Source organism: Ambystoma mexicanum, chromosome 9, assembly GCF_040938575.1.
Source record: "Ambystoma mexicanum isolate Mex_15411 chromosome 9, UKY_AmexF1_1, whole genome shotgun sequence".
NCBI lineage: Eukaryota > Metazoa > Chordata > Amphibia > Caudata > Ambystomatidae > Ambystoma > Ambystoma mexicanum.
This window is the reverse complement of record NC_090931.1, coordinates 1,055,007,624-1,055,033,827: the sequence shown is the minus strand read 5'-3', so window position 1 is coordinate 1,055,033,827 and position 26,204 is coordinate 1,055,007,624. Positions and strand designations below refer to the sequence as shown.

At 42.6% G+C, this 26,204-nt stretch overlaps 1 protein-coding gene across 3 annotated transcripts in view; it reads left to right on the top strand.

Moving 5' to 3' along the window:
• Positions 1 to 26,204, top strand: part of TANK (TRAF family member associated NFKB activator) — a 909,733-nt gene that overhangs the window by 199,102 nt on the left and 684,427 nt on the right. The window lies entirely within an intron of this gene.

Sequence of the window (26,204 nt, the reverse complement as noted above, 5' to 3'; positions counted from 1 at the left end):
CATGATGAGATTCTTTTGACACCATTGACTCTACAGGCATTCTCAAAAGACAATTTGCTACTGAATTTCTCTTACCTGGCAGGTAACAAACACAGAAATCATACCCGCACAGGTCCAACAACCATTTAGATATTCTTGGAGAACCTTTACTCCATCCCATGTTGACCATCATCTGTACTAATGGTTTGTGGTTGGATCTTACCACAAATGTTTGACCCTAAAGGAAAGATTTGAAGTGTAGTATTGCCCAGAATACCGCTAATGTTTCCCTCTCCACATCCGAGTAATTAGCTTCTGCACCTCTCAAAGGCAGAGAAACAAATTCTACAACTTGTTCGTCCCCACTTCCATCCCTTTGGGTCAATGAAGCTCCTAATCCTAAAATGCTAGCGTCAACATTCAGGAATGTTCTACTCTTAGCTGAACATTTTGCTAACGAAGGAGCATTAGATATATTTTCTTTGATTTAAAAAAAATGCTATTCCACACTCTTTTGACCATGTGAACTTCACACCTTTTTTTAGTAACAATCTGACAGATGCGGACAAAATTGCAAAGTTTTCAACAAGTTTGTGATCGTACTCTGGTAATCCCAGGAACGAGCGCAATTGTTCCTTGTTTTAGGTTCTGGAGCCGACCTGATCGCCTCAAGCGGACAATGCTTTGCGACAATCCCTTCCACCGAAATATTATGTCTCAAATATTCCACACTTTGTACTCCAATTTTGCATTTGCTTCTCTTAACAGATAATCCTGCCTCTTTTAGTTTATGTAGTACTTCTCGCACACTATTGTCATGTACTTCCACTGCTGGTGCATATACCAAAATGTCATCCTGGAATATTATGATGTTCTTTACACCTTCAAGAACTTTCTCCATTACCCTCTGAAAAACAGTGGCAGCTGAAGCCAAACCAAAAGGCATCTTGCTGTATTTGAAGTTTCCTTCAGGTGTAATAAACGTAAGTTCTGGGCCAGATTGTGCTAATGGTACCTGATGATACGCTGCAGAAAGATCAATCACTGTAAATTGTTTAGCATCTTTTAGAAGTGCTAAGGCCTCCTAGATCACTGGTAGTGGATGTCGATCTACTAGACTATATTTGATCACATCTCTGAGATTTACATAAAGTCTCAAATTCCCATTTTGCTTTGCCACCAGTACCACTGAAAACAACCACTCTGTTCTTCAATAACGCCCTTTTGTAGTAACGTGTCCAATTCTTCCTTCAGCTTCCCTTGCAAGTGGTGAGGTACAGGACGTGCTTTGTGTGTTACTGGATTGGCATCGGCTTTCATTTTTATGCAGTGCTCGAAATCTTTGAGTTCTCCCAACTCCTCTGAGAAAACCTCTGTGAATTCGCTTTCCCATTTGTCTTGGAACTCTGCAGTTGCAAAATAGTTCATGTGAATTTGCTTGAATACGAATACTCAGGTTTGCTTGTTTGTCCCACCCTAATAGGGATGATAATGTTTCTACTACAAAGACTTCTGCAGTGCAACTATGGCCTTTATATTCTATTTCAGCACTGAATTTCCCCAGCATTTCTATTTCAACTTCTCCATAACCATGTGGTCGAATTTCATGTTCCAGTAGGTCTTGCACTCTTCCACCAATGACATTCATGAAGGTTTCACCAGAGATAATTGTCCAAGGGGAAGCACTGTCCACCTTTATCATTAATGATTTCCCATTGATGCAAAACTCATCTGAAGGACACTTCTTGTCTCCGCCCAGAGCTGAGATTTCATATCCATGTAGGACATTTGTGCTTTTGTTTTCCATCAAGGATAGTTGTGTCACGTCTTGTTCTGGCTTGGTTGGTGTCTATTCAATGGAATTTACTGCTCCTTGCTTGCATACTTTGGCAAAGTGTCCTTTGCATTTGCATTTTGTGCAAGATGCATTCCTTGCTGGGCAGAATAGGTTTGAGAAGCTATGTCCAGTGTAACCACATTTGAAACTATGTAATTATTTCCTTCCTTCGTTGCTTCTTCTGTTTCTCAGTGCACAAATCTCGCTCCCTCCTTGCACAATTCTCATATCTCTGATATAGTGAGCAGTCTGTTTGATGCTGCGAATAAGCTTCACTGCTTGTTCAAGTGACCGATATTTTGCCAATAATTTCTCTTGAATTTTAACATTGTTCGTGCACCTCACTAACTGATCTCTAATTAGAGAATTTGTCGATTGTCCAAATTCACAAGTGTGACTGAGGGTGCGTAGGGCAGCGCCATAACTCTCAACTGGTTCGGCAAACACTTGTCATCTCTGGAAGAATTTATGTCTCGCAAATGTTAGATTCTTCTTGGCTCCTAATTTTCCTGTAACATTCTGACTGCTTTTGTGAAGTCCGCCAAATCACCCGAACCCTCGGTTGTGGGTTCTGACCAGCCTTCAAATACACAACGTCCTTCAATTCCCAAGTTGTATAATAGCAAAGCATGTTTCCTTGCAGCAACAAATTTGTCCCCCCCGCCAATGGCAAACAGCTAAGTGTCAAAAAATGTTTTCCACCCTTACCACCTTATTGTGGGTTTCCTGGTTCTGCTAGGAAAGGTGGTGGAGGGAGAGTGCTTGCTGTGGTCATGGTTGAGGCTGTTGTGATTACTTATTGTTCAGTATTGTAATTACTTATGGTTTAGTATTGTCCTTTGGTTCTCTCTTTTATTGTTGTGGTGCTTGTTTTGCGTTTTGTTTCTCTCTGCGGTGAATCAATAGTATGTCAAAGTCTCCTTTTGTTGCTCAGTAATCGCTGTGCTGTGCTAATTTTCCGATTTGCCGCTCACTGATCACCGTGCTGTGCTGTTTCTGTGTTTCGCTTTCAGCACGTTGCACGTTCTTCTGGAACTGTTCCCTTGGCAACGTTTCCCTTCTAGTTACTTGCGCACGCGTGGCATGTGCTAAGGTCATTTACTCTAATCAAGAAGCTTGCTTGTTGAGTCACGCGCTCTGTTGTGTGCGCTCTGCCTTCCTGTAAGCAACTGATTTGTTGTTCCCTTACTGCACACCTTTCTTCTGGGGAAGGGTTTTCCCTGAGCGCTCTGTTGGGACCACCCACCTTCCCCCTCTCCTTCAAGTATCTCGGCTTTCTGTCCTCCTGCTGCCGTGCAGAACGCTGTCCTCTTGGTCACCACTGCCTTCTATAACACTGGCAGCTGCTGTCCTTGTGCTCCGTGGGCTTCAGGATGCCTAAATCCTCATCACCATTGAAAAGATGACACTTTGGTGAGTCAAGCAAGCTCCTTTATTGAAGCCCACAGAGCCACAGTTTATGCTGCTGACTCCAACCTACTGTCAGTCAACTCTTGAGTTCAAACACTCTAAATGACACTAATATAGTCTATTGTGGAATATGGTTACAGAGAACTCAGAACATGAGTAACTCAGGACATAAAACAATGCCAACAGTTGTGGCCCTTGTGTCCCACTGGATAGGAAGATACATGGCATATTTACCATTCAAAGATTGCCGGCTTGCTTCCAGAGAGTTTCCTTAGAGACAGTGATCCAAGATGGCTGCCTCCACGCGAGAGCTCACTCAAAATCAAAGAATTCCGAGATGGGCAGCAATGGGTCGGATTAACCATAGTTATTACATTGCCTAGAGGTAGGAATGGAGGCCACCACTTGTTCATTCAGTTGGGTTTGAGTAGCAGTATTTACGTATTCCACCTTTTCAAATTTTTTGTGTATGCAGCTATTAGCCCCCCGATCGAAGGATTTGTTCCTTCCATGCGAATGGAGTCCGCAAAGATGAAACCCTCCAGTTTGTTGAGTTTGAATAGTATTTGATTCAAGGAGGACTTGCAGTCCCTAAGTTCAAAGTGCGTATATTCATGACCTTTGTCAAGTAGATTCAGAATGCGAGTTAGAACTGGATATGAAGCCTCTAAGGACTGCAAGTCATCTGAGGGATCCAGCAGGTCAAACCCCAGCAGGGGAATAGGGGGCCTAAAAGATGGAGATAAAGCAGCCGCAGCTAGCAAAAGAGTTGGATCCATTTTGGGCGGCAACGGCAGATCATTGGACAGATCCGTTGTCAACGGAGGGCTGATGCGCGTAGTTGAGCTAGATGAGATGTTAGAAATATCTAGCGTCGCTCTTTCCTTGCAGTGTAGGTGAACATCAGCTCTTTTGCAGCTGGGCAAGGGAACTGGGGTGGAGGGGCCATCTGACAGCCGAACCTGTTTTTCAAGGGCCGCAAGAACTGCCGGGGCAAGAATAGAAGTATCAGAGGACGAGGTATTCAACAGATCATTAGTTCCCTCCCCCATTAAAGAAGGGTCGTCCATTCTCATGCTCAAGAAACTTTTCCTGGATGAGGCAGGGCGAGCTGGACCCCCTCCCTGTGGAGCAATGAACTGTTTAGGCGGAAGTGGCATTGATAGTTCCGCCTGTGCGCGTGCATATGCAAACGCCACTTCGTGACAGATTGTGTTGTTGCCGCAAAGGCATTCAATGCGGATGGAATACTTTGTGCGCTGAGAGGTGTCTCCATAATTGCTATTTCGACAATTGGAGAAAGATTGGACAGAACTATTTTTTTCTTATTTTTAGAGTTTTTATTTTTTGGCACGATTTTGCAAGGGGGGCCACCGCTACGTAAGGAGTAAACCATAAGGACTGTACCATACGAAGCCGAAGCCCTTCAAGATTCGTTGGACATTAACAATGCACCTTTGTTGAAAATAGAAAGTGGTATTCAAAAGTAAGGTGAGCGCAAAAGCTTTACAGTGTATAGTGCATCCATAGTTGGGAAGGTTACCGTGTGTAGACTATTCTTTCGGCAAAGGCAGGCCCTTTGGAGCATCCAGCGCCACAGCGTACCGCGCACCGTGAATAGTCAACAGTACTTCGATGTACTTCACGGTGCGCGCGCGGGTGCACTGGATGCGCGTGATTTATGCGGGCCAGGGGGGTAGCCACAACAGCGGGTGGAGAGGCGTCGCAGGGACACACCTTCAAGAAAGAGAAAGAGATAATCAAGTCAGTATGACCTAGGTTAGATGTAAACAACATACATGAACGACAAGGCAGAGGGGCGTGTATTAACCCGTAGTGGGAGGGAGCCTGTTCCGTGAAACACAACGTGAACACGACGTGAAACCACTTGTTCAATCCCCAAACACAACGTGAAAATCACAACGTTGCGAGCCTCTCGCAAAGTCAAAGGCGTGTCTTTTCAATCAGCAAACAGTCACCTTCTTTTTCCTCACTTTGGAGTCAGGCAACGTGTGCAGCCTTCAAAGACTTCCTGCTGTGTCCAAATACACGCGCTGATAAGAGCCACAGAGAAATCCTTTACTTAAGACACAAAGCAATTCCAAATAGGCGTCCAGCAGCGCCAGTGAACAGTACTTCGATGTACTTCACGGTGCGTGCTCTGGATGCGTGTGATTTATGCGGGCCAAGGGCGTAGCCACAACAGGGGGGCGGAGAGGCGTCGCAGGGACACACCTTCTTTTTCCTCACGTTGGAGTCAGGCAACGTGTGCAGCCTTCAAAGACTTCCTGCTGTCCAAATACACGCGCTGATGAGAGCCGCAGAGAAATCCTTTACTTAAGACACAAAGCAATTCCAAATAGGCGTCCAGCAGCACCCGGCGCCAGTCAACAGTACTTCGATGTACTTCACTCTGCGTGTCCTTCACTCAAGTCCTGTTAAAAATCCCAAACTAACCCAGGACTGGACAAGCATCGGCTACATAGAGTGGGATTTCAACAGAAAAGCTCAGCCTCCATCGTCCCCACCATCATTCTTCGAGCCATTCTTACACGTTGTGCAGGGGAGGAGTGGGGCCTCCGAAAACGATGGCTGGGTCCCTCTTACCTACAGCTGTGAAAACCTGCCTGTATAAGTTCATAATAAAAAGGCATTCATCTAATGTAGTCTTAGGATTTAAAATTCAGTGCAACCTAGGTAAAGGACCTCTGTTAGGGGAGGCAGATGTGGGGTGCATCAATTATAATAGGAGAATAGGTTTCCTAATGCAAATTGAATGAGTGATTTCCCTGGTTTTAGCTTTAAGGTTGGATAGCTTGATGAGTTCCACTCTTGAACTCCATTAATTTCCCAGAATATTTATACACCCGACTCCAAAAGAGCTAAAAGAAGCGTGAAACATGTCTGTGATTATTGAACAGTTTTTTGGAAAGGTCTGTCTTTGACCAGCAGTGCCCAATTAAAGTGCACCAGCCTTCAATTTGGACCAATGTTTCTATACGGCATATATGTATACCTTCCGTTCCACCCTGTGACCTCATCCTGTGGCAGACCCTAGATGTAGCAATAGAGAGGATGTTAAAACTACAGATTATCATAGGACATGTTTACTGGCCCCTGCATCGTAAAACAAAGAAAGACTTCCAGCAGGGAAGCTTTAACTGCCAAATGACCGCTAAAGAAAAAGCTATTAAGCTTTCTTGTCAAATTCAAAGGGGGGCTCGAAGAGTAGAGTCCCATTCTAACTGAATAGCTTGAAAGGCCCTGACACCAGGCCTGATTCTGATTCACCTTATTATGCAATTTTATAATCTTCAGACTTTGATTTTCAGAGTCGAAGATTATAAAATTTGATAATAAGGTGATTTTCAGAGTCTGACAATTCATGATGCACGGACCCAGAATCCTTGGGCTTCCTCTGACTCAGTCATGCCCCATTATCACCATGTGAGTAACCTCACCAGGCTGGTTGCTTGGTGACTGAGCATAACTGGTTTCTGGAAATATTTCTTCTTTTTGGAGTACATTAGTGGCTGTTGCTGCTGCATTGGAGTCTCCAGGAAGGGCTATCCGGACCCCTTCCATAAAGCCTGCCCTTACCCCTTTTACCCTTCCCTGCACTGAGCAATAGTAGGCCTGACGATGGGGACGTGCAGCACACAGAAACTGTGTTAGTTACATATTCTAGTCAGGTTAAATGTGTGCATGTGGCATTTATGAAGGCTGCAGTTTGACGTTCGCACCACAATTCCCTCTGCCAGGAACCTTCCTCATTTCGCTTTTTTCGCAAGGGTACAGGTAGAGAGTATTTATTTATTGGGTGTTTATTAGAGCAGGCAGACTGGATACTCCACTTCAAGAGCTTCTTATACAAAATCAACTTGACTGTTTTATCTTTCGCTGGCCTATCATTTTGGGCATGCCAAAATACTCCATGTTAATGCTACTGTGGTCTAGAGTGTCCCTAATGCTGCGGGGATATGCTATTGTATCACATGGGCATCATGCTTGAACCCTCCCACTTCTAAGTGCTGTAACAAAGGTGGAATTAATACCAAATGTATTGGTACTCAATTTATCAACCTGAGAAGGATGAAGGGCTGATTAGGCAATATTTGAACTTGGAAAGTACAGGCAGGCACATGTCACAGTCGATCATTTAACTCACTGAGCTATACACTTAATGCTGATAAAAAAGAAAAATGTCATATTTGCTTTGCACTCTCTACTGACACCCCTCACTCCTATTCTCTGCAGTCTTTGTTCAATACAAAATATAACATGAATATTATTGCATTTATAAGATGTGTGCTGACATATTTGTCCTGCTTCTAGGCACTGTAATAAAAAGTGACATAATAGGTGTTCTATTAATAAGAAATGTAATCCCCAAAGTCAAAGCATTACCAAATGATGTCGGTATGCACATTTAAAGAGAAATGTCTAAATGTTAGCATCAATAACTCCACAGAAAGGCTCAGAATGATGTCATAGTTTAAAATGGTGATGTCAGTGTTGATTAGTGTGACTGCTGTGATTCCTACTAAACTTCCAACCTGCCCCTAACAGAATCATATCCCAAGCAGTTTCTTTGCTTCCATGAGATATGTGCTAATCTAATTAGTTTGGGCTATCAGGTGGCACTTGCACCACCTATGAGCTGAAACCTTTGCATTAGACCACAGATGGGGAGAAATGCATATGAGGAGGGGGACACAGCTTGTAGCTGTTCTTTGGTTATGTACCCACCCATTGACTGCCCATGGCCATGCTTATCCCTATGGCCATTCCCACCCAGTGTCTGTCCCTCCCCACCTAAAACACCTCCTTGTGGTAACCCTTTGTGCTCGCTTTGATCAACCCTTTCATCAAACTTTGCACTTGAAGCGCCTGTCAGTGTTTTCCAAAGAAGTCTTCTGAGAGTTCATTCCTTAATTGGGGATGTAAAAACGTTACTGGTGTAAAAAAAAAATGTAATAACCAGGTCTGCCTTCAGCAACCTAATTTATAAGCACTATGCGTGTCCAGAAGTCCTGTTAAAAACAAACATTAGCAAAGCCAACAGTTTTGGCTTGTTTGTTTTAATATTTGTAGTGCGCGCCAGACCCGAAGGTATCAGGGCGCAATAGGCATCAAGAAAAGCTTGTGTATAAGTATTAGGCATATGCCAGGCACCGCTATTAAATGATCAGGCACTTAAACCATTGTGCACTTGTTACCATCAATGGGCAGTTAATGCCTCTATGGCAGTGCCTGGCAAGTGCCTTTCCTATGCCTACACAAAAGCCCAAACTGTTGGTATTGCCACTGCTTGTTTAACTTGTAATGTTTTTAATATTACGTTTTTGTCTACGCCATAATCATTTTAGAATGCCGATTGCGGGAGCCTAAATGTTTTAAGTAGTGCACGAAAACCCCATATGGATCAGACAATGTTTTACAAAAATTGATAACTTCCATCATATTACACAACTAAGGCAGGTAAAAATGTTTTCAGCGTGAACAATTTCTTCCAAGCATTAGCTGCGGTGTTCTCAGAGAACAAACTAGAGCACAGTGTGTCATAGCGTTCCTGTTTGCTTGGGAGAGTTTCAGGCATATGTCTGTGTGGGCAGGAATTCATTTTTGCGCATGTGGGACTGCCCTTGAAACGGTTTGGAAGGAGTCCAACAAAATTAAAGGGTCATCTGCTTCCGTGTAAAGCTTCTGGTTTCACGGCAAGCCGTTGGTTGTCAGTTATTGAATGTCTTTCTCTTTCAGCGGAATTGATTGTGCAATGCCTGACGCTAGAATCCAATCTACAGGATATAGCAGTACAGTGCACACTATTCTCAACGGGGTTTATGTATTAGAAGTATTTTTTTGCAAACATTGTACCTAGGTGTCTATGTAATGATGGCTTCAAAACTTGGAAACGCGTGGCTGCATTGGCTGCTGTTAGTCGATGTAATGAAAATGTGTTGCTTATAACGCGCTTTACATAGAACACATTTTCTTACAATATCACCCAACCAAAGTGGTTCTCCTTTATCGACCTCGGAAGGATGAAAGGCTGTGTTGGCCTTGCCGGGATTCGAGCCTGCGACCTGCAGATCACACACCGATCGCACCAGCTAGCTGAGCTATTTTACCGCAATAAATGTAAACGGGGACCATGCTTTCGGGAAACTTGGGAGTGCCTGCGACCTTCATCTACAAGCCTCAGCTTGTACTACCGATTGCTGCTTTGAGTCGCTAGTAAGATTAAGATCTTTTTTTTATTGTAAAAACTTCAGTTCAGTAAATCAATACCAAACTTTTGTTACATGTATACATCATCGTCATTTACATGATTTTTTACTGAGTCATACTCAACACCTAGGTCTGTGTCTGCATTAATTGCTTTATGAATGTTTCTTGCTGCTTGAGTTTCCTTGTTAGTTAATCTATTGTTCTTACTGAAATGTCTTTCATCGGGCAAGGACTATTTGTCACAAAGAATCATGTCTAAATAGTCAATTACCCTACATGATAACTTGATGTTTCTACCAGAACTTACATATGCCCACTATTCATCCATATCGTTATTTTGAGGTTTGAAACTGCTTAAGTGCAGAGTCTGCTGGCTGTTAGTGCCTGTACAGGCAGTTATCAAGTGCTTTAAGGACTCCGTTTCTCCTGTCCCACAGAATCTACATTTATTATCCGTGATGTCTTTGTTCTGTCTTATCCAGAGCATTTCCCGGTTGTTTAGGGCATTTAGTCTGAATTTTAGGAACCTAATTTCTGTGTTGACGTGATGGGCAGTCTAATAAGTATTTCGGTTGTTTGTGAAGTTTGGTTTCTCCTAAACCCAGTGGAAGAGCAGTTTTGAGATTTGTACGTTTTTTGGTGTACTGAATCCAATCCCAGTGTTCTAGGTTTTTTTTGCATGTTGGGGGCGATCAATTAACTCAGATCTGCTTATGTTGGCGGCTTCCATAATGGCATCTAGCTTTTGCTTCCAGATTTGAGTTAGTTTGGATTGCATCTTATCATTTTCGATATTAAAGATTTTATATGCAGGTATCTTTTGACCACGGTACATTTCCATCAAAATCGCGAGAGATTTCCATATGATTGTCATATGGAGAGAATTGACTGCCTGTTCATATCTCAACGCAATTACAGAAATGTAATGGGGGAGCTTCAAAGCTCGTCTCCAAAAGTTGCCTTCCAGTCTTTGCCAGACGATGGTCAAGATTCCAGCCGGCTTCGGCGCCTAATCGTGATTGATCTTCGCTCCTTCTAGGCCAAGTTTGATTGTTCTGTTGATCAGATCTTTATTCCATGCCGCTTCGCAGATCGAGTCATTAAACATCACGCCCAAGTATCTTATAGATTTTACAGTGCTGAGTTCATCATTTGCAATTTGCCATTTAAATGTTTTGTCTTTCCTGTTAAGCGTTTGTCCAATGCTCATGATCTTTGTTTTTTCTGTGTTTATCAAGAGCTCATTTATTTCAATATACTCGTTTAGGCGATTCAAGAGGCGCTGTAAGCCGATCTGGGTATAGTCGGTCAGCACAACATCATCTGCGTAGACAAGGCATTTAATTGGGGTGTCGCTGATCTTGGGCGAAAAGCATGGTACTGTATCTAGCCATTTGGGCAGATCAGCTATAAAAAGTTTGAATAGTTCGGCTGCCAACGGGCATCCTTGCTTGACGCCTTTGTATGTTGTTACTGGCAAACTCAGGTCACCTTGTTGATTGAGCCTTATCTGCACCGTAGTATTAGAATGAAGTGCTTTTAGTGGTTCTAGAATTAATGATGGACACTTCCACTTTATTAACTTTGACCACAATTTCTCCCGATTTATTGTGTCAAAGGCCTGCCTCAGGTCTATGAATGCAAAGAAGATTTTCCTCTTTGCTCGTAGCGCCTCCAGTTTTAAGACATTCAGTAATAGTAGATTTACGTTGACTCCCACACACTCGGTGAACCCTGTTTGTAGAATGTCGTATTTCCCCGCTGTGGAAGCCCAGGTGCCAAGCCTCTTATGGAGGAAAGAGCCAAAGATTTTTCCGATTGTGTCAAGGAGGGCGATAGGACGGTAGTTCGAAGTATCGTCTCTATCGCCCTTCTTGTAGATTGGGACCACAATGGCTTTTAGCCATGACTCCGGAATGCTCTTGCTTTTCGACACTTTTTCAAACAGGAATTCAATGAACTTTGCCCAATGTTCCTTGTTTTTCTTCAGCATGATGTTTGAAATTTGGTCAGGACCTGCTGCTCTTGAATTTTTTAGATTTTGTTTTGCCAATTCAATTTCATCTCTTGATGGCATTATGTCCCACACTGGTGCTGGATCGCTTGATTGGGATTGGATGTCCTCCCTTGGCTTTTTGTAGATTCTCTCAAAATGCTTAACCCATTTCGTGCTGTCAATTGAGTTGAAAATTGTAGGCGCAGATTTTTTGTTTCCTTTATTTAGAATAGTCCAGATATCGCGTATGTTTTTTGTGATCAGCAGTACCAACATCAATTTTGCGCGATTTTGTTCTATTGTCACAGTATGGGCCTTTAACCAGTGTCGATAGGCCTGATGTCTTGCTTTTACTTTGGTGACCATACAATCCGAAGATATCTTCATTTTCTTTATCTGGCTCAAATCTTTCCTTAGTTCCCTTTTTGTTTGTGCGATATCATTACTAAACAGGTGTTTGTTTGAGTGGCCAATTGTTCTTCAAGCTACCGTTTTCGTCTTAAAGTCTGTTAACATGGGAGAATAGTCCACCTGATTCCCCCTATTTATCTCAGTGCAAAGTATTTCGATCTGTGACCTATTGATCCTCAAACGGTTTCCTGCCGCATTTGATGTGAGTTGCACATCATATTTTCCATTTGGTTCTCCCCAGTTGGAATTCCAGACAAGGCGTAGCAGGTCATGGTCACTACTGGTCATTGGGATAACATTTAGGGAGGCCACTCTTTCGAAAACATGTCGGGAAACCCAGATGTAATCCAATGTATTTCGACTGCGTGGTCCTCGCCACATTGGATTACAAGGCTGGTCGCCTTTGGTATTACCATTGACCATTGTGCAGTTTCTTATTGGTAGCGTGTCGGACCAAAGTTGTCCTCTTTTAACTACCGCATCAGCTGACTTCAGCGTATTCGTCTTTTTTTCATTGTCGTATTTGTACCGACTGCAATTTAGGTCCCCGCAGACCATTATAGATAGATTGTTGTATTTCAAAATTGTGTCATCAATTAGTGTTACAGCACTGATGAAGCTAGTTGTGGAAATCATGGTGGGGTTCCAGTATCTGTTTATTAAAAGTAGATGTTGTTTCTCGGACTTAATTGTAGATGTTATTTGCACCAAGGTACTTTGTACAAAAGGATTCGGATTCAATGACGCCAACGGCGTCACCCAATTGTGGATCTTCAGTAAGGTGATTAAACCAGAAAAAGGACGACCAGTAGAGTTTTTCCCAGCAAGATTAAAAAAAATACTGAAGCCATTTTGGGTCGGTGGCTCACGTAGCCAGGTTTCCTGGAGGCATACAGCAAAGATGTTATCCATTGGCACCTCAAAGTTGTTCAACAGGTGGGCAAAGCCTTGTGTGTTCCAGGATAGCACAATTTGAGCTAGATTACTCTTCGTCAATCATTCTTATTGACGTTTTGCATTTGGTGGGAACATTTCTGTATCTGTTCTGGAGGCTGGTCCCTGGTTCCTGCTCACGTTGCGATTTGCAAGAGAGTAAGCCAATGATTTTCACAGTGCAGCTCGTCGTCGATCAATTCCTTCCGCATTTGCGCGGACATCTCAACCCGAAGTCTTGTGTTGTGTCTCTTGCTCGGGTTCCAAAGTTAAGTCAAAACCAAATACAAGTAGTTCTTCTGTTGCTTGCAGTAACATATTTTTTTTACCGCTGAGGAACTAATATGTAATAGTACTTGGTCGGATGTTGTCTCAGTTGGATATTCGACGATCTTTGTCGTCCGAGGATATTGTCCGCAATACTGGGATGCATGCAAATAAAATCATTACATTGGCTCTATTTAAATTGACCTCGTTGCCGTCCGTTTGAATATTTTGAAGCCGTAATTTTGAGCCGAGTATTATTTGTTTGAGTTTTGCTAAGATGCACCCTGGATGAGTATTGGGTTCTTCTGTGCCTCTGATTTGATGTCAGTTTCAGATTTAGCTTAGAGGCAAGTATAGACTGTGCCTTCCAAGTAGGTTTTGCCTTTCTTTTGGCTGAGTGCTCCTGATTTGTTTTTTTTCAGGAAGTGGCTTTGATTGTTTCCGATTTGCAGCAGCTGGTGTCCACAGGATACCTGAGCAATCAGTCGAAAGCCCATTTTTTGTGCCCTCTTCTTGGTCATCGGCTTCTGCCAAGTAAGTTGAAAGGTCACATGAGTCTATTGCAGAGGAGGCAGATGGACTGACATTGCTCATTTCATCGGATTCGAGACGGCAGCGCTTTGCTGTCTGTTTATTAGTTTGTTGATCGTTTTCTTTGCCAGGATCTTGATCAAGCACGTCCTGAGCTACGCGTTTACTTGTTCCTGCCGTGCGATCAAACAAGCCAGGTTTTGTTGGTGTGGTAAGATTCCTTATACATTTCTTCACATTTGAGTGTACAGGCTTTTATTGCTTCTTTTTATATTCTTGCGCTGAGACTTTATTTTCTTCTCTAGCCAGTCTAGTAGGCTTGTCAGTCGTCAGGATAGTTTTGGCAGGGCCATTGAATATATCAAATTAACATTTTAAGTTATTAAGAGGAGCTATTGATGCCGATGTCTCCAGGTTTTTATACGAGGCTGTACCATTTGTGCCTTAGGTGGTGGAAATGACTCACTGGCTACGCCTTGCAAGAGGTTGGTTGCATTTATGTTACCCTCAACTGCTTGTTGGCTGTTTGCTTGTGTATTACCAACATCGATGTTTTCAGAATTGATAATTGGGGGTCTTTTTACTGACGCAGAGCTGTCCACGGTCGCTGTCAAAGATTGTATGTCATGGTTTAGGATGAGGAGAGGCCTTATGCTTTGATCTGTTACTGGCCTGGTTACAGGGCGTTTCCCCTGCGCCTTTGAAGTCTTGGTTTTGTTCACTTAGACGTTCCTGCCATCGAACAGACAGATCTGCCTGTTCTATTTATTTCTGTAAGAACCCTGTAAAGAGATCCAATTTTTCCATTTTATTTGTGAGATTTAAGAGCATTGCCCCTTAATCACTGATGGCTCCATTCAGAGATTCATATAATTTGCTGAACGGTAGCATGACGATTGATGAGGCTGCTACAACGTTGTTATGTAACTGAGTTAAGGTTTCAGCAGAAAGGCTCAGTTGTGGATCGATTTGCACAGATGAGTCATTTCCGTTTGATGAAACATGCAAGTTTTCTATATTGAACTGGTCGTTGGTCGTCCAGGTGCGGAGGATTTGGTGCTTTTTTTTGCACGGTCCTGAATGGAGGTACTGTAATTTTTATTCTACATTTTTTTTAAATCTCTTTATTAGTATGTCATTAAATTAAATCACAGAAGAATCAAATACAGAAAGGAATAGTGAACCAGAGAACACAAATCAAAATGATTCAATTAAAGAACATATCAATAAACAAACAGCATAATCAAATGATCCCTCCAACATGCTAAGAACATTTTCATTGTTGTAAACAATAAAAGAGCAAAATACACCAGTCAATAAAAACATTTAACATAGAACATACACACAAACACCAACAACACACAGACACCAAACCAAATCCCCCAAAAAGTATATTTATTTATTTATTGCGATATAGTTTAGTTTATACACTTTACATAAGACATAAATAAGAAAAAAAATAAACACATTAGTACATCATAATACAAATATATATACAAAGAAAGTCATATCAAAAAATAAATAAAACATATAATTTAAAAATCATCTTCGTAGTTCAGATATATCACACACATATCTATACAATATTAGGATGCAGTTACTTAGTCAATTCAAATGCTTCAAATGCTTGAAGTGTTATGCCCAAGCTAACTTCCACCTTCAGCCAGATGGTATATAAGGCTGTCAACAGACGCATGCTATTAGAATTGATACAGTGGTGCCATATACTCTTTATCATGGGCATAACTATCAAGCAGGGGTTTGGTTGTGCTAGCCATTTTAAGACATTCAGTCAAAAGATGCTTTGCCGTTTCCAACTGATCTTGAACTTTGCACAAACAGCATATTCGCAATGTGATATCAACCTTGGCTTTTCTTCCCGTGACCATCAACGTGGGGAGTTGTTCCAATCTAAGTAACAAGATAAACCGTCTAAGTCTGGCTGATGGACAGATGCTCAAATATCTCTGTGGTTTCTTAGACTCATACAGTCTTAGTTGCACGAATTTGTAGCTGCTCAGGCTCCTCAAATGTTCAAAGTCCTCAATCCAATCCCAGAGCTCACTATGTCTGCACAGAGCCCTATAATAGTATAATAGTGAGAAGAAAAAATAAATAAAAAATATCATCTTTCCCCTCTTCTTTTCCCCTTCCCTATCTCTTTTCCTTTCCTCTTCCAACTACACCATTTCTACCCACTCCTCATACAAATCCGCAGCCTATATAGTCAATCATACAAGGCATTGAATGGACCCCAAAACAGATTGTACACCTCTTCCGTGTCTTTCACTCTAAATGAGAACTTTTCAAAATTCGATAAGGTGCGCAAATCAACTAACCAATCTTCAACTGTAGGCTTCTTCCTAGTTTTCCAAACTCGAAGGATCAGTCTTATGGCCACCAATAAAGCCTTATTTATCCAACCACTATATTTCAAAGAACACCTACACCCACCTCGATGTAGAAGTAAGATAATGTTCCCACCCAATCTCTGTAAGGCTACATCCAAAATTAAATCAATTCTATCAATCACATCAGTCCAGAAAGTCCGAACTCTAGAACAATCCCATAGAAGGTGCATAAGGGTGCCAACATGATTTCCACATCCCCAACATAGATTATCAGTTTGTAACCCCAGTTTATACATTTTAACTGGTGTCTAGTACACCTTTCCCACCACCTTCTGTCTAATCAGATGCAAGTTCAAATCCGTACCCACATTGGCACTTACCCTAAGAATATCCTTCCATTCCCTGTCCGTAAAATATATATTTAGATCATCCGACCACACCATTCTCAATTTATCCCACGCCAGAACATGTTTATCTTCCAATTGCATAAAGCTCATATATGTACGCACAGAATATTCCTGTCCTGTAAGCAATTGACACAGTGCAGGTTTGATTCCCAATGAAATGCCAAGGAAGGAGGAGATCCATGATGTGGCTTCAGTGGAGAAGTAAGCAGAATTCTTGAGTTGTATGCATAGTGTATCGTGGTCAACTAAATTGAAAGCCACCAAAATATCTAGAAGCAGTAGAAGTGCCGGTTTACCATTGTCCATTATCTCCCCTAGTTGTATCTTGAGGTCAAGTAGGGTAGATTCCGTTCCGTGGCCCGGGCGGAAACCAGATTGCCACTACCCCAATATGCTGTTTGCTTCTAAAAAACACTGGATTTGTGCATAGGCCACTGTATCCAGAATGTTTAATAGGAATGGGACCATGGTGATGGGTCTGTATTTGTTGCGATCGCAGGTTCTAGAGGAAGTGTTTTTTTTTAGCATTGGCGTACCCACGCCTCCTTCAAGCAATCAGGGGCCCTGTTGGAAATAAAGGAGGCATTATTGGGGCTAATGATTGAATGCAGTCGTGACTGGGGCTAATGATTCTGCACACTCTTTAATGTGGTTGGCTGGGCATGAATCACCCTTACAGTTTGAGGGTTTAATTTTCCATATAATAGCAAGCACTTCTGTCTCGGTAACTTGTCTAAAGGAAAAGAGAATATCCTTTCTGCTTTCTGAACTGGTTGCTGGCGGTGTAGGTGAGATGTCTGTTGTCAAGGCTTTGTGGTGGGCATTGAACTTGTCCTGCAAGAGTTCAATTTTTTTGATCATGGCTGTTTGGTCTTTCACAACAACTTTGAAAGCAGTCTTTCACTGGATGATGCATAATCTCTTCTGCTCCTACATTTCATGCCAGTCTTAGCTTGTATTGAACTTTTACTGGGCTCCACACCATTCACTTTTTGTTTTGTTGTATGCGAATAGGCATTTCCCGACAACTTCTAGTGGGTATGTTTCTTTCTTCAATTTGTTGTTTTGAGCCAGTAGGGCAGCTACAGGAAACATCGGCTCATTCTGTGTTTGAGGGAAGAGCTGAAACTGATGTGCCCAGATCTTTACAGCTTGTGCCACCAGCATTTTTCTTTGCTTGAGAAATGTACTTTTGGCAGGATCTATCAGCTACAGACTACAGCTTTTTAGATGTCTACAAGATAGTGAGACCTGAGATGGACGGTATTCTTTCAGCCACACACACAGGGGTGGTCCTGGATTCTCCTGGGAAGGGCTTGCAAAATCTACTAGCCCACTTGCTAGTAAATTGGCATTGAGACTTTCTGACAGATGAGTTCCGTTTGCATGGTACTCGACCATGCTGGCGAGTTTGGTGGATGTTTGAAACTGTCATTTAACATTTACTGCTAACAAGCTTTGTTTGCAGTAAATGGCAAATACAAGTTTCACTGTGGGCTTTTTTGGGTGGCACGATTGCGCCAACTATGTAGTGTGCTTATGGTGACATCCACCATTTTCCAAAAAGCACTGGTAAATATTTTGTCACTGGCCAATATGGGGTCAGTGCATTTCTCTTAGGTCAAGTATTTAAATGAAGGAACGCGCCCTGTAGGTCTAGTGGGAGTTTTGATTATTTGCAAAGCTTGCTGAGGAAAATTTTCCAATTCACTAATTTTGTGGGGAGACAAGCAGGGGAAAGGAATTTCTAGATGGTTGCTTAGTTCAGTTTCTTCTTTAATCACATGTTATCTCTGATCGATAGAAGGTTGTTCATAATTGAGAACCTCATTGGGGCATCTCTTTGTTGGAGTCTTTAGTTTAGTCTCTGACTAATTTCTGGATAATTACAGGGCCTTTTTGCCATTATTTCACCAGATGTTTGGCAGGCACGATATTGAGTCATTGGCTGGGTGTTTAATGTCACTTGAAGCATGAAATAATGGATGTTCTTTTCTATATCAAGTGCTCCAAACAGTTGGCAACTGAAAAAACAAGAACAAATACACTGTACTATGGAGCTCAAAAAGGAATTTAAGGTTTGGTTGACAAGAGTGGTGTGCCCTCTGACATCTCAAGGACTAGTTGATATTGGAGCCACAGATGTATTATAGATAACAAGAACAAAGAAAGAACAAGCCTACGGCAAAGAGTTGGGAAAGTCTTCATCTCCAAAAGAGACTGCAGCAAGGAAGTCTTTGCCTATGTTTTCTGAGGTTGATGGTCAGATTGGACCCACACTATGTGACTCCCTGCTCTTCAATTGTCAACCAACCCAAATCCCTCCAGTCCTCCACCCTTGAAGCGTACACAACCCCTCCTACTCACCCTTCCCCCAAAACATGAACATTTCAATTTGATGTTTGGCCCCTCCCACTTAATCATCCAACTGCACCCTACAGTTCTTCCATCTTCCACCACCATAGGCAAAGAATATGAAAAAGGGTTATGTTATGTCCAAACCACTGCTGCTGGCTTGCAGGCCACTGAAACATATTAATGCAAGAGTCACTTAACATCGTGCTAAGACTGCAGGCACTAGTTTGATCTGGTCTGCACATACATAACAAGTAACCCTGAGATTAAAACGTTTACCGTGAAACAGCCGCCAACCAGGTTCTCGCATTTTATAAGTTATACAGGAGAAGACTGTCATGTTCATTATAACAGGCTGTACAGTGCAGTAATCCAGTGACTTCCTTCCATCATTGAATGTTTTGAGCCCTGGGTTTTGATCTGAAGCTCCTCGTCATCCTCCCCTCTACTTACCAACTCTGTTACATTGCCAGAGTGGATGCTCTTGGTCTTGACTAACCTTCCCTGTAATGAACCACTAGTCCTGCAGTCAGGGCTGTTGAGGATTACCTTTGCTCCTTGTGTTACGACCCTGTGATTCCGTCCATTAGGCGTAAAATCAATGCCAAAGGGAAATATACATCTGTACAATAGGTAGTATTTTTGTAAGGAATCAGCGGTGACCCTCTTTGCTTGAAGCTTTTGTCGGGTATCTTGCAAAATATCCTGAAAGTTCAGACACTAGTGGCAATGAAACCTTATTGAGTTCAGTTTTTGGCTTCAGCAAATATGTTCCCTTTTGTCCAGATTCTTTGGTAGTTATCCAGAATATTGTACAGGCAATCACCACTTTGCTGCCTGCCCTCTCTGTGGACCCTAGGCAGCTTCACGTGCACTGTTGCTTTCGATTCCAGCATTGCACCGAAAAGACCTGCCACAGAGCCCTCATGCCGCCCCATCTCTTCCACATCTTTAATCTTCATGTTTTTTTTTCAACTCTCTAGTCTGTTTTTCAGATCCCCATTTAGGATGGTAATGTTTCACCTCTTCCATTTTAACTAGCCGTTCCCGCAAAGTTGTCTGACAGTAAATATGTTGAGTGACGACCCTCTTACATTGGCAGCCCACCTCTTCCTGACAGACTCCACTTGAATGTGTATTTTTAGGTTTAGCAAGACAGAAAGCATACACTAACAGGAACATCAATATGATCAGACATGTTCACAAGAGGGCAAAACACCCTGAATATGTGGACGAAAAGCATTCTGAAAGACCCAAAAATGCACATTTCCTGAGATTTTCTATTTTTATGTTTTTTATTTTTATTGGTGGGACAGGCTAAGGATAACATTCCGGGGTCTGACCACCATTATTGGTCCACAAAGGCAATTTAAGATGTAAATGGCCATATAGGTAATTGAAGGGACCCCACACAAGTTCATATTCCTTTCATTGCCTGAATTGTACAATCTCCATCTTGGACTGCAGTAACAGCCATATCCCGGCCATTAGCTGGGAATCACACCTCCATTGTTTTAGAATCTCATTCTTAGCAATCATCATAGCCCTGACAAACCAGAGCCTCTGAGCCTCCATTAAGATGTTCAGTTCATTATGTAAATGTAGCAAAACCTATCAAGTTAATTCTTTTCAGCACAGCTGCCCAAAAGTTCTCTGCCCTCAGCAATCCACAGCATGTGATTCAGTGATCCATCTAGCCTTTTACAATGCCAACATAGACTATTGTCAATGTGACCTAGAACTGGAGACCAGCAGCTTCTACACACTGTTCGCGGCAGAGTATTCATTTAAATAGGTCTAGCTTCACCAGAGTATCTGAATTATAATGCAATCCCCACTGCACATCAGCCTATGTCATATCTATCTCAATCAGCCATTCATCTTTCCTCTTCCTTTTCCCTCTCCAATTCTGATGCTTTTCTTCTCAATTAGACTGGACCACTTGGAAGCCAATAAAGGGACCTCCCTATGACCCCAAAAGTCCTCCATTAAGCATAGCAACTTTAGTCTCTAGCAACTGGCAAAGGTGGTCAAACTTTTCAAGCTTCATTTGCTTTCAATTTATAATTTTGAGTTATTCAAAATCCAACCATACCCTGGCACCTCCTTACATTGCGCACTCTCAGGGCACTTGCATTTATCCAGCTACACAAATTAAGTTTTCATTAATTTGTGTGAAAAAAGGATTCTCCCATAAAAACACCCTGTCATGCCTATATAGGCTATCACTTAAGTCTGCCAGGTAGTTCTTGCACCCCTTAAACGTAGAGGACACTGATAAGGTACTGTCTGCGCAACCCCTACTTTGTACTCCTAGACATCAGCATATCATGCTAGTAAGGGGCACAGCCCACTTCTCAGGTAGCAACTGCTTTGGAGTATTTGCTCCTTCCTGCTATAGCCAGTGTCTGGAGTCTCAGGACAGAAGCTCAGTTGTAATTCTGCAGATTGGGGTATCTTAATCCTTCGTCTAAGATCCACCAGTGAAGAATACAGACCGAAAGCCTGACGCGCTTTCCTTGCACACCACAAAAAACTTTTAAAGAGCTGTTCTGTTTTATCTCATTGATTCTGAACATGCTCCCGTTTCCATTAGCTCTGAATTCTCTGGACCTTCAGTCTTTCTTTTAATTAATAAAGATGTAAAAAGTTCCCCATAAATGCGTGCTAAACCCAAAGCATCCTTGTTCCAACATCGATCTGATAGCAGCCCTGCTTATCGGATATCATCTCTTCTGACATGTGCTCTGTTAAACACACGTTCCATGGTGCGTCATGCAAGTGAATTAGCAGACTCTCTCTATCATTGAGTCAAAACTTGATGTTGTCGCTATTACCGAAAACGTGGCTTCATAAAGCAGCCCAACATGCCATCCAGATTGCAACGTTCAATGGATATAAAATGAACCCCACTGACCGCACTGGCACAAGAGGGGGCGGAGTGGCTCTGATTTTTAGACAACATCTAAATATTTTTACATTGGATGTCTTAGAGCTAGATCACTGTGAGTCTATTGTAATTAAGCTGAATGTTAACCCTGTCAGCACACATAGTATTTTATTACTGTACAGACCACCTACTGTGACGCCACTTTTTGAGGAACAATTGCCAGCATCTCTTGGGGCTATCACCAAACACTCTTCGGCTCACAAGATACTCAGAGATTTTAATTTATGGGCAAACGATCCCTCAGATCAAGTTGCCATATCATTATTGGATACTCTTGAGACCCTTGGGTAGCAACATCATGTTAAAATGTCTACGCATCACAGAGGTAACACTTTGGACTGGATTATGACCAAAAATCAGTTTATCTCACCCATAGTTGTGCAAAGCTGTATTTGGTCAGATCACTCCTTTCTTCTGTTTGAGCTCTCTCTCCCTTCCCCTTCTAATAGAAATAGTCAGCTGGTTAGAAAGCCTGATCCTTCAAGGAACACGAATGAGGCTTTTGATGCTTTAGCCATTCTCTTATTACCTACTTTGGAGGAGGATCTATCCCTTGCAGACTTCACTAGTAAAGTCAGAACAACTACCAACAACGATTTTGATACTCTAGCACCTCTTCGGTTCACTACACAGAAGAAAACGATACAACACAATAAATGGTTTACACCTGACGTTCTTTCTGCTAGAAAGGCTCAACGCAAAACAGAACGTAGCTGGAGGAAACACCCCATTGACTTTACTCTCTGTGCCTATAAGACTGAATCAAAACACTTTAAAGATTGCTGTGTTTAAGGCAAAAGACTCTAAATTAAATGCCTGGATTGAAGCAGCAAAATCTAAACCAAGTGAATTGTTTTCAGCACTGCATGAACTAAATGGGACACCAGCCGAATCGAATGTTGTCACCGACAACAAATGGTGTCAACGAATTCATGATGGGTTCTTACAGAAAACTCGGTAACATCAACTTTGTATAAACTAACAAGTTAACTTTATGAGGAATACAGGAATTCTAACGCCTCTTACATGTGCAGCGGATAGTACTGATATATTAACAGCTGCTACACCTTTCTTTTTTAGGGAGGTTTCGGAAAGCGAAGTTCTTGACATCGTCCGTGTGTTGAAACCTACACCCTGTAAAGGGGATATTTTTCCTTCGTCCTTTTTAAGGAGTTTCTGGATTCCCTTGCTCCATGGGTCACAAGTTTTATTAACCGGTAGTTTTCAGAGGCCAATGTTCTGGAATGCATTAAGGAGGCATGGATTACGCCTCCCTTAAAAAATAGAGTCTGGATCCTGGTGACCCAGGAAATTTCAGGCCTATAACAAACATGCCTTTTCTGTTAAAAGTACTCAATAAAGTGGCATGTTGCCGATATCAAGCCTTCGTGGAACAACATAAAATCGTTGCCTTTGGACAGTCTGGTTTTTGCGTAAATCATGGGACCGAGATGGCTCTCTTAGATTTGAAATCTAATGTAGTGGAAAATATCTACAAAGGCGGCCTAGCATTATTGTTACTATTAGATCTTTCTGCCGCCTTTTGATTTAGTGGATCACAATCTCTTGTCAGACAGATTAGTCAAGGTTGCTAGATGCTCTGGTACCGCCGCCAGCTGGTTTAGATCTTTCCTCAGCCCAAAGATGGCGAACGTGGTTAAGGACAATGCACAATCACAAACAACATCCCTTACCTGCAGCGTCCTACAGGGCTCGTGCTTCTCACCACTACTGTTTAATGTATACTGTAGACCATTGTGTGACCTCTTGGTTGGCAGGGGTGTACAATTCGCAAACTATGCAGATGACACCCAGATCGTGTTGAAGTTGTCAGGATCCTATATTAAAGATTCAGAGAGGGTAAATTAAGTCTTTAATGCATACAATCTTTGATGGCTGTGAACTTACTGTCTTTGAACAATAACAAAACCAAGCTGCTCATTCTTGGAACTGGTTCTAAATAAAAACAAATGGATCCTTTACACAGTAGTGTTATGATTTCTGGCAACAATATTCAAGTCTCTGAATTTATAAAAACACTGAGGCTCTATTTTGGCTGCTCTCAATTAACTTTTAAAAAGCATGTTTCATTTCTAAACACCTCCTGCTCTTAGCTGATTCACTTGCTTTGGCAATTTCGCCCCTCTAAGCGACCAACAGGGCTTTGATAAAAGCTGCCATCATGAAAACAAAACTGGTTACTGCAACAGTCTTCTTGTTGGCACTACTCAAGCCAACATAAAAAGAATGCAGGTAATTCAAAACGGGGCTTTCCGAGCAGTTTGTGGCATTGGACGCGGTCTAGATTGTCTGAGGCCCGCCGGAAGATGCACAGGCTCCTGGTTAGCCAAAGACTTCAATTCAAAGGAGCTGTCATGGTGTACAAATGCCTGGCTGGTGATGCCCGTGCTTATCACTCTACGCTCCACAAAGATGTCCTATTGTTTCAACTACGTGTCTCTCTTAAGAAAATAGGTGGCTCCAGCTTTGATGTTTTGGGCTCTTGATCTTTGGAATGCTTTTTTCCTTGCACTCAGAAGAAGTACTTCAATAGCACAATTAAAAACATTTTTTTTTAAATACTTTCATTCGAGAACAGAGTAAACTACTTCTATTTTACTTGAATGCCCTGCCAGTTCTTTTTGTTTCCTGTTGTTTTGTCCTCCGAGCATCCTGAGGCCTTCGGCTAGTGGCACAATACAAGAAATCTATAGATAGATAGATTTAAATATTTTTGTCGAGTGGCAAAGTCCTCCATGACACAGACGATCTTGGAAGGAGATAAACTCGAATGATATTTATTTTTTCCAATAACCTCAGGAGAAGCTTTTTCCCTCTGATAATGTCGATGCTGATCTTATCTAGTACAGATGCCAAATTTAATGAGCGTAGACTCTTAATCTCATGTACCACTTTGAGCCCCAGATAGGAGAGCTCTGTCATGTTAGTTTGTTATTGGGACTTGTACTGCGCACTGCTGCCATTTTTCATGGTCTCCTGGTGCTAAGGTGGGTCTGAAAAGGAAGGGGGTTGGGAAGGTTAGTGGGGTTACGGAGAGAAAAGCGCAAGAGAACTTTGATGTGCTGTTGGTAGCTTCAGTTCCGAAAAAAACTGGTCACTGTATGCTGGTATGATTTGGTAGATGGCATTTGTGTGTTGTATGCAAGTATTCCTGTGTGTGTAGGGTGTTATGGAGAGATGGAAGAGTGTTTTTAGTTTCAGTGTTTGGTGTCTGACGTTTGTGTCAAGACGGTTATGTAATGAGGTGGATATGCTAAGTGGTTGAGGGTTAGAGATGTATTAGTAGGGTTGTTTGGGGCTGTTTGGTTTTGTTGCAATCGGTTGGCCCTTGCACTTAGGTCTTGTTCCTGGTGTGTTTGCGGGTAAGCATTCGAGAGATCCAGTCTCATGGAGTTCTCTTGTATTGTGGTTGGTGGATAATCTGTTGCATGCAGGTCCCTGAGTGATTGGTGGCACAACAAGAGCGCCGGGAGTACTGACAACCTACCTAGGGAACACTGCTACAGGTTATAAACTGCACAGGAAGTAGTGGCTGAGTTGGGGCTGTGGAGGATGAGCGGTCAGCAGTGGGTCACACTGAACTACAGCAAAGTGCGGTAAGAGCCTGAATTGGAGTGCTGCTGCTCAACTAGTTCAGAACTGATTTGCAGGGGCTCTACTTTACGACCTGGGGTGCAGCAAAGTGTAGTCTGCATTGTCAGCAGGGGGGCCTGCCTCCCGGTTAACAGGGCAGGGATCCAGGCATGGAGAATAGTTAAACATGCCTCAATGGCAGTTAATACCTAGGTGGGCACATAGATGATTGACACCCACTGATGCGCACTGGTACCATCTACGTGAGCTGGGGAGAAGGTGGCCTGGCAACACTGGGGGTAATACATAGTCAGAAGGCTGGCAGTGGTGCATAACAAGAAGAAACCACTGAATCCTTCAAACGCCTACAGGACACTGAGTTGGGAAGTGAAAGGTGGGCGTAACTGCACAGGGGTCTGCAGCTAAAGTGAGCAACTGGAAGTGGAGGAAGTACACAGCCACTAGCTGAACAATTGGAGCGTGACGCAGCAGGCTTGGGTGCTGGCCTCACAAAGGAGAGGTCTGCAGGGGCGCTGCTGGACATTGTAGTTGTACCAGTCTGTGAAACAAAGGCGGAGCTTGCTTGGCAATTGCGCCTCAGATGTGGAACACTAAGGAATATGAGGCACTGAAATAAACCAGGCCGAGGGCCAGTGTGTTAGCTTGTGTGGACGACGGATTAACTTGAAAAGGTATCCTGCATAGGCCACCTAGTGCTACGCTGCTAACACTGGTTGGAAGTAGCCCCATATCCTGTACAAAATGTCCCCTACTAAAGGGGAAAAATAAAATAACGATCATGGATTCCTTCAATGGAGCTAGTAGGTGCAGTGACTTGTCACAGTGCTGCAATGCGGCACAAAAGGAACTGGAGACGGCGGACCCTGGCGGGAAAGCCGATCTGGTGCTGGCAGCAATAGCTGTCAGGATTCACCATCCATGGAAACTGTGG